The following is a 6,000-nucleotide window of genomic DNA, read 5'->3' as shown; positions in this document are numbered from 1 at the left end:
GCATGTTCTATCTTCTCTTGCAGAAAAATTAGACCTCTTACCTTATGCTAGAGTATATCATCTTCCTCACAGAACATATCAGAAAATATTGGTACATTCATTGTGTAGAATTCATGGAGACAAAAACACACGTGTTAGAGCAATTATTTTACTTACACCTAAGAAAAATTTGTGTGTGTGTGTGTGTGCGTGCGCAGTGGTGGTGGTATTCTAAAAAGAATCTGTATTACTTACTTGTAACTGTAGAGGCTTTGGCCAAAGGCAGTTACATGTAATGCCAGTGGTCTGCCTGCCCACTTGATATCTCTTTTCAGTGGGCTGTGAGACATGATGTGGAACTAACCAAGAAGGTTCTTTCTTGGGAGCAGTATCTGTTAAAAAAATTTAAAAGGAACTTAATTAATAATTTATTAAATGTGTGAATTAAAAATGGTAAATTTTTGGTATAATAATGAATAATGCAATAAATTAAGAATAAAGAGAGGGAATACTTAATGATTCTGCAATATGCATAATTAAACTTGCAACTCATCTGCACTTATATATAAAAATAATCAGTAAATTAAATACAGGGTTTCCATAAAAAGATGCTGATATTTTATTATTATTATTATTATAAACCTCTGCTGAGTCAAAACACATTATGAGAGGTTTCACTCAGCAAGCATATCTATTATATTGAACTACTAGCATTTGCAATACATTCTAGCAATAAATTCCAGTCAACTATCATCGATCCATCCATCAGTGGCTTTAAAATGCACTTACATGCCCATAGCCTTCCAAGTATCCTTGGACTTCCCAACCATAATACGCGGATAAGGCAGTTACCCCTATGCCTCTAAGTATTCTTGTCTGTAAACTGCGATTGATCTACTGGCCGGTTTGTTTGTTTTGAGGGATGAAAAACCCAAATTTTCAGGAGGAAAAAACCCTCTATCTCCATATGAGACCGGCTAACTCACCTTTAGTCGAAAGAGACCAGATAAAGGTTCCTCACATCACTGACAGGAATCGAATCCAGGTCTTTCCACCCAAAGGGCTTCATCTATAATGACTTAGCTATGGAAGCTCAAGTCAACTATCATACTTCATGTAAAAAAATCTTATTCTCATCTTCACAACTTTAAGCAACTTCAGAAATTGACTCTCATTCTCCTCTTCTGTTCCATGTATGTCCCTTCTGCATTAATCCAGTAAAATCTCCACATTGACTTAAATGTCTCTGTTATATCAGTTCTTTCCTACTTGTTTACTTAACCCTGCAATATAAAGTAGGACCCTCGTATCTGCAGTTCGATATTCGCGGTCAACCCTGATCTGAAGATATTAACATACGAAAGGTCAACTTACGAAACTTTCATAGTCTTTACAAACATTCGGCTTTGAAATAATGTTGGATCTAATATCCACTGTGCTTAAATCCACATGAAGCCGTATGGCTCTTTCTTTTAGTAATAGATAGTATGGCTGATCGCAGAGATTGTCCAACACCAGGGCAACTCATTGCAAAGGTGGAGAAAGCTACATACATCTGAGGTTACTAAGATTCCATTCACATTCAGATAACTTTATTACAGTATGCTGTTATAATTGTTGTTTTATTATTAGTTATTGTTGTTAATCTCTTACTATGCATAATTTATAAATTAAACACTGTCATAGGTATTTATGTATAGGAAAAAACATAGTATATATAGGGTTCACTACTATCCGCAGTTTCAGGCATCCGTGGAAGACAATGGAACCAAACCCCGCAAATACATTCCCTCGTCCTCTTCTTATAACCAACATTTTTCTAAGTCCTGATACTGCCCAGTTATTTCCAGACCTTTTCCAGAATTTCTGCATCACAATAAATGCTAGGCCACTAAATCTGAGCACAGAAGTCTATGTGTAGTCTGACCAATGATTTATATAGTAGCACAATCACCTCCTTATTCCTACCTGTCAGTATGCCCCTTACACAGCAGCAATGCACCGTGTTGTGTATTTGCAACACTTGCCACATGGCAAGTATTACAAATACTTATCTAATCTTGTCCACCCTCCTGAAACACAATTCTGCTAATATACAGCCTTATATGATACCTCTACTCTCCAAAGTATAACACCTGGCACTTATTAACATTAAAATTGAACATACTCATTTGTCAAAGCTGAAAGTCAATCAAATTTTCCTGAATGGAGTTAACATCTGCTTCACTCCTTTAACTCTTTTCACTTTTGAATTATCAGCAATCTACTGAAAATCCACTATGATTTACATCAAATATTATTAAAAAATAAGTTAAACTGCTAAGGCCCAAATACAAAACTTTATGGTACACCACTAGATACTGTTTTTTAATAGGATACTGCTTCTTCATGCATATCTTATTACTCATACAGCCGATCTCGAATCCAAATAACCAATATTTATCCATCCTTTCATCTTGTCCAACTTGTACACCAACTTGTCATGCAACAATTTATCAAATGTTTTTGCAAGTTCAACAATATCACTGTATTTGAGTCTCACTTAAAGAGCACACTCATCACATTATCGTAAATATGTATGTAGATCGCTAAAATAAGATCTATTCTTCAGAAACCATGCTGACCATCATGGTGAATCTTGTATCCAATCAATTCTGCATTCTATTCGTAACCAAACTCTACAATAACTTAATCACACTGGCATATATATACAGTTTGGCTTAAAATTGGAAACTTGTTCTATAACTATGACTGCAAAATCACTATTTGTACGTAGATCGCTAAAATTAGATCTACTCTTCAGAAACCATGCTGACTATCATAGTGAATCTTGTGGCCAACTCAATTCTGTATTCTATGCATAACTAACCTCTCCAATACCTTAATCATGATGACATACGAGTTTAGTTTAGCCTAAAATTGGAAACTTTTGTTCTCACTAATTTCATCTCACCTTTTTTCCTCCTTAGGAAATTCCCCAAATGCATAACTCTCGTTAAACAACTAAGTCAGGAGACACAGCTAATTCTGTGCAGACTCCTTAAAAATATGTGGTGATATACCATTCATTTCCACAGTGTTAATAATATTTGACCTAGTCAATACTTGATGTTGGATACTTGCATCTCAGATATCTTTATCATTTATCTTCCTTTGTGTTGCATAGTATGATTTACATAGATATATGCTAGCAAACTATCATTAAGTAATTCCACTACATCTCTTGTCATAGCCACTGCTATTATCCATCCACTAATGTCACCTATTGTAATTATTTCTCATGCATGTCACAATAGTGGAAGAATTCCCTTTAATTTTCTTTGGCCTGACTGGCCAATCTCTTCTAATACTGTACTCTCCCTCTATTTTTTTATATTTTTCTGGCATGAATTTTATACTCCTGATGTGATCACTACCATCTTTACCCAAACTATTTGCCTAATTTCGGTATTAATCCATTTCACTCTTACTATATATGCCCAAATATTTATACAATTGTACAATACTTATGCCAGATGCATCCTAATTGATTCCCACTGCCACCCTCTTTCCCTGTAACAATTTATGGTATTGATGGGTTCTAGGAAAATTCAGCATAAACACTTTTGCTGTAGGAAAATTCGCTGCAAACATTTTCACTGTAAACATTTACACCATAAGACATTTTCACTGTAAAACATTTTGCATTAATTTTTGTAAATAATCAATGGATGAATGATAAAGGGCATTATAAAATCATTAAAAAGGCAAATCTTTATTAAGGTGAATGTCACTGATGCATAACATAATGAAATCATTTAAAAATTGTGCAAATTAAAAGAGATGCTACGTAAATAATTAACTTTTAATAAATAATCAGAATTAACTTACAGCAGATTATTCAGTGCCTTAAAGGGCTTCCATTCATCATTAGCTCCTGAAACATTAATGATTGACTTCGAGAAAGCAACTATCAATGCTTTTTCTAACATATTTACATCAACAACTATAATAGGTTGTTTATTTTATATGGTACAAAATCTTTATTGCAAAATTGTTGCCATTGGTTTGAAGTAACACTATCAAACAGATGCTGAATTAAACATGAAAATCAAATGCTTCACAGCATTAGCATTTTTTCCTATGAGCGATGTGTTACTGATGGATTTGTTGAAATGACGAACTGCAGCAAAAAGTTAATTATTTACACAGCATCTCTTTTAATTTGCAATTTTTAAATGATTTCATTATGCCATGTATCAGTAACATTCACCTTAATAAAGATTTGCCTTTTTAATGATTTTATAATATCCTTTATGAACCATTGATTATTTAAGCCAATACCTGAAGTATCCTAAGACCTGACCAGCTCCCAAGCCTCAAGATCACTCTCAACAACTAGCAGCAGGTTGATACCTCATTCACAACCATATCCTGTGAAGACATCACCAAACCCAACATTAAAACCATCATATGCTGCTTAAGATAGTCCTTTAGAAAACTCAACAAATTCTCTTTCCTTCTTTCCATACACGATTCTTCCTTCCTATCTACATTTCTATAATTGAAATATATCTAAAATCTCATGTAAAGGGGAGGATCACCTTCCCTTTACATACCTAACCAATTTGTCTAAACATTTCATGATCAGTGCCCTCTACATTCCCAGGATTATAATAACATCCTATTAGATATATTTTTCTATTGATTTCAAACTCACACCAAATCCCACTAAAACCATTACAGTTTTTATTCTGCTTTCATTAATTGTATACTCTCTCACTGTTTTCTCTTTCCTGTTTTTCTGGAAATTACTATATCTCTCCATTTCTATTTATGTCCAGGATATTATCCTCAGTCAACCACATTTCACTGATGCCAATTATCTGTGGACTTTCTTATTTCAGATATTTTTTATATTAGTGCAGAACAATTCACTCTCTTTGAGGCATTCCTGCCGATACCATCTCTCCTTACTCTAAGTTGCTATATTACATTTCTACCCATACTGGCCACTGAATTAAAAACATTTATGTAGATGTACTTAAATGTCACTTATGCAGCATGCCAAAAAATTTGTCACGTGTTCACCACATGTTCTAGGCAACTATTTAAAAATGCTGCTGGTCAGTAATCATCAATAGTGTTGATCACAATGGGAAAAACAAAGGATCTTTTGGACTCCAATAAAGGGTTTACTGTGGGTGCACATCTGGCTGGAGCCATGATTCTGAAATTAGCAGGGCTGACTGGTTTCTCAAAAAGTAAAATATCACAGGTGTATAATCAGTGGAAAAATAACTCGCATTGCTTGTCTAAGAGGCATAACTATGGTCAATCTGTAAAGAATGAGATTGCTGTAGTCTAAGATGGATTGTATAGATTTCCTGCATGTAGCAATTGACCAAAATATTTAATGAAGGTTGTTCCCAACCCATATCTCACAATACTATGCACAGGAAATTGAAGAGGATCAGCATTGGCAGTTAAATGAATATATGGAAACCACTGATTTCTGCAAAGAACTGGAAAATTCATCTATAGTGGTGTTGGGAACACCATTACTGAACACTCGAAGATTGGAAAAAGGTCATGTAGCCCAACGAGTCATGGTACCTTATTCTGTACCAACAGTAGGTAGAAAGTTTGGCAGAAGCTCCATGAAGTAATGAACTCAACATGCCTTGTAAACACAACTCAAGTTTCTAGATGTGGTGTTATGGTGTTAGACATGTTCTGTTGGTACGAAATAGGTCCCCTGATATTGCTGTAAGATCATGTGTCCTCCAAGGAATATCTTAACTTTCTTGCTGATCGAGTCCATCCTGCAATGTTGACTTTTTATCCAACAGGTTACAGTTGTTTTATGGATGACTGTCCGTTGCACAATAATTGTTCAGCAGTAGTTCAGCAAGCATAATAGCAACTTGCAACATCTTCACTGGTCACCAGAAAGCCCAGATCTGAAATTCACTGAGAATGTATGAGACATGTTAACAAAACAGACCAGGCAGAAAAGTCCTCCTATATGAGATCTGAGTC

The 6,000-nt window shown here is 34.8% G+C and overlaps 1 long non-coding RNA gene across 1 annotated transcript in view; it reads right to left on the bottom strand.

Annotated features, from left to right (window-relative positions):
* Positions 1 to 210: 210 nt before the first annotated feature.
* LOC150094162 (uncharacterized) overlaps positions 211 to 6,000 on the bottom strand; it is a 191,682-nt gene continuing 185,892 nt past the window's right edge. Inside the window, exon 4 of the long non-coding RNA XR_016550271.1 lies at positions 211 to 371. This is a non-coding gene — a long non-coding RNA (uncharacterized LOC150094162). The remainder of the gene's footprint in view (positions 372 to 6,000) is intronic.

This window comes from Typopeltis vanoorti, chromosome 22 (assembly GCF_054136105.1).
Source record: "Typopeltis vanoorti isolate ZY-2024b chromosome 22, IOZ_Tvanoo_1.0, whole genome shotgun sequence".
In the NCBI taxonomy this organism is placed as follows: domain Eukaryota; kingdom Metazoa; phylum Arthropoda; class Arachnida; order Uropygi; family Thelyphonidae; genus Typopeltis; species Typopeltis vanoorti.
This window is presented reverse-complemented; position numbering and strand designations above follow the sequence as displayed.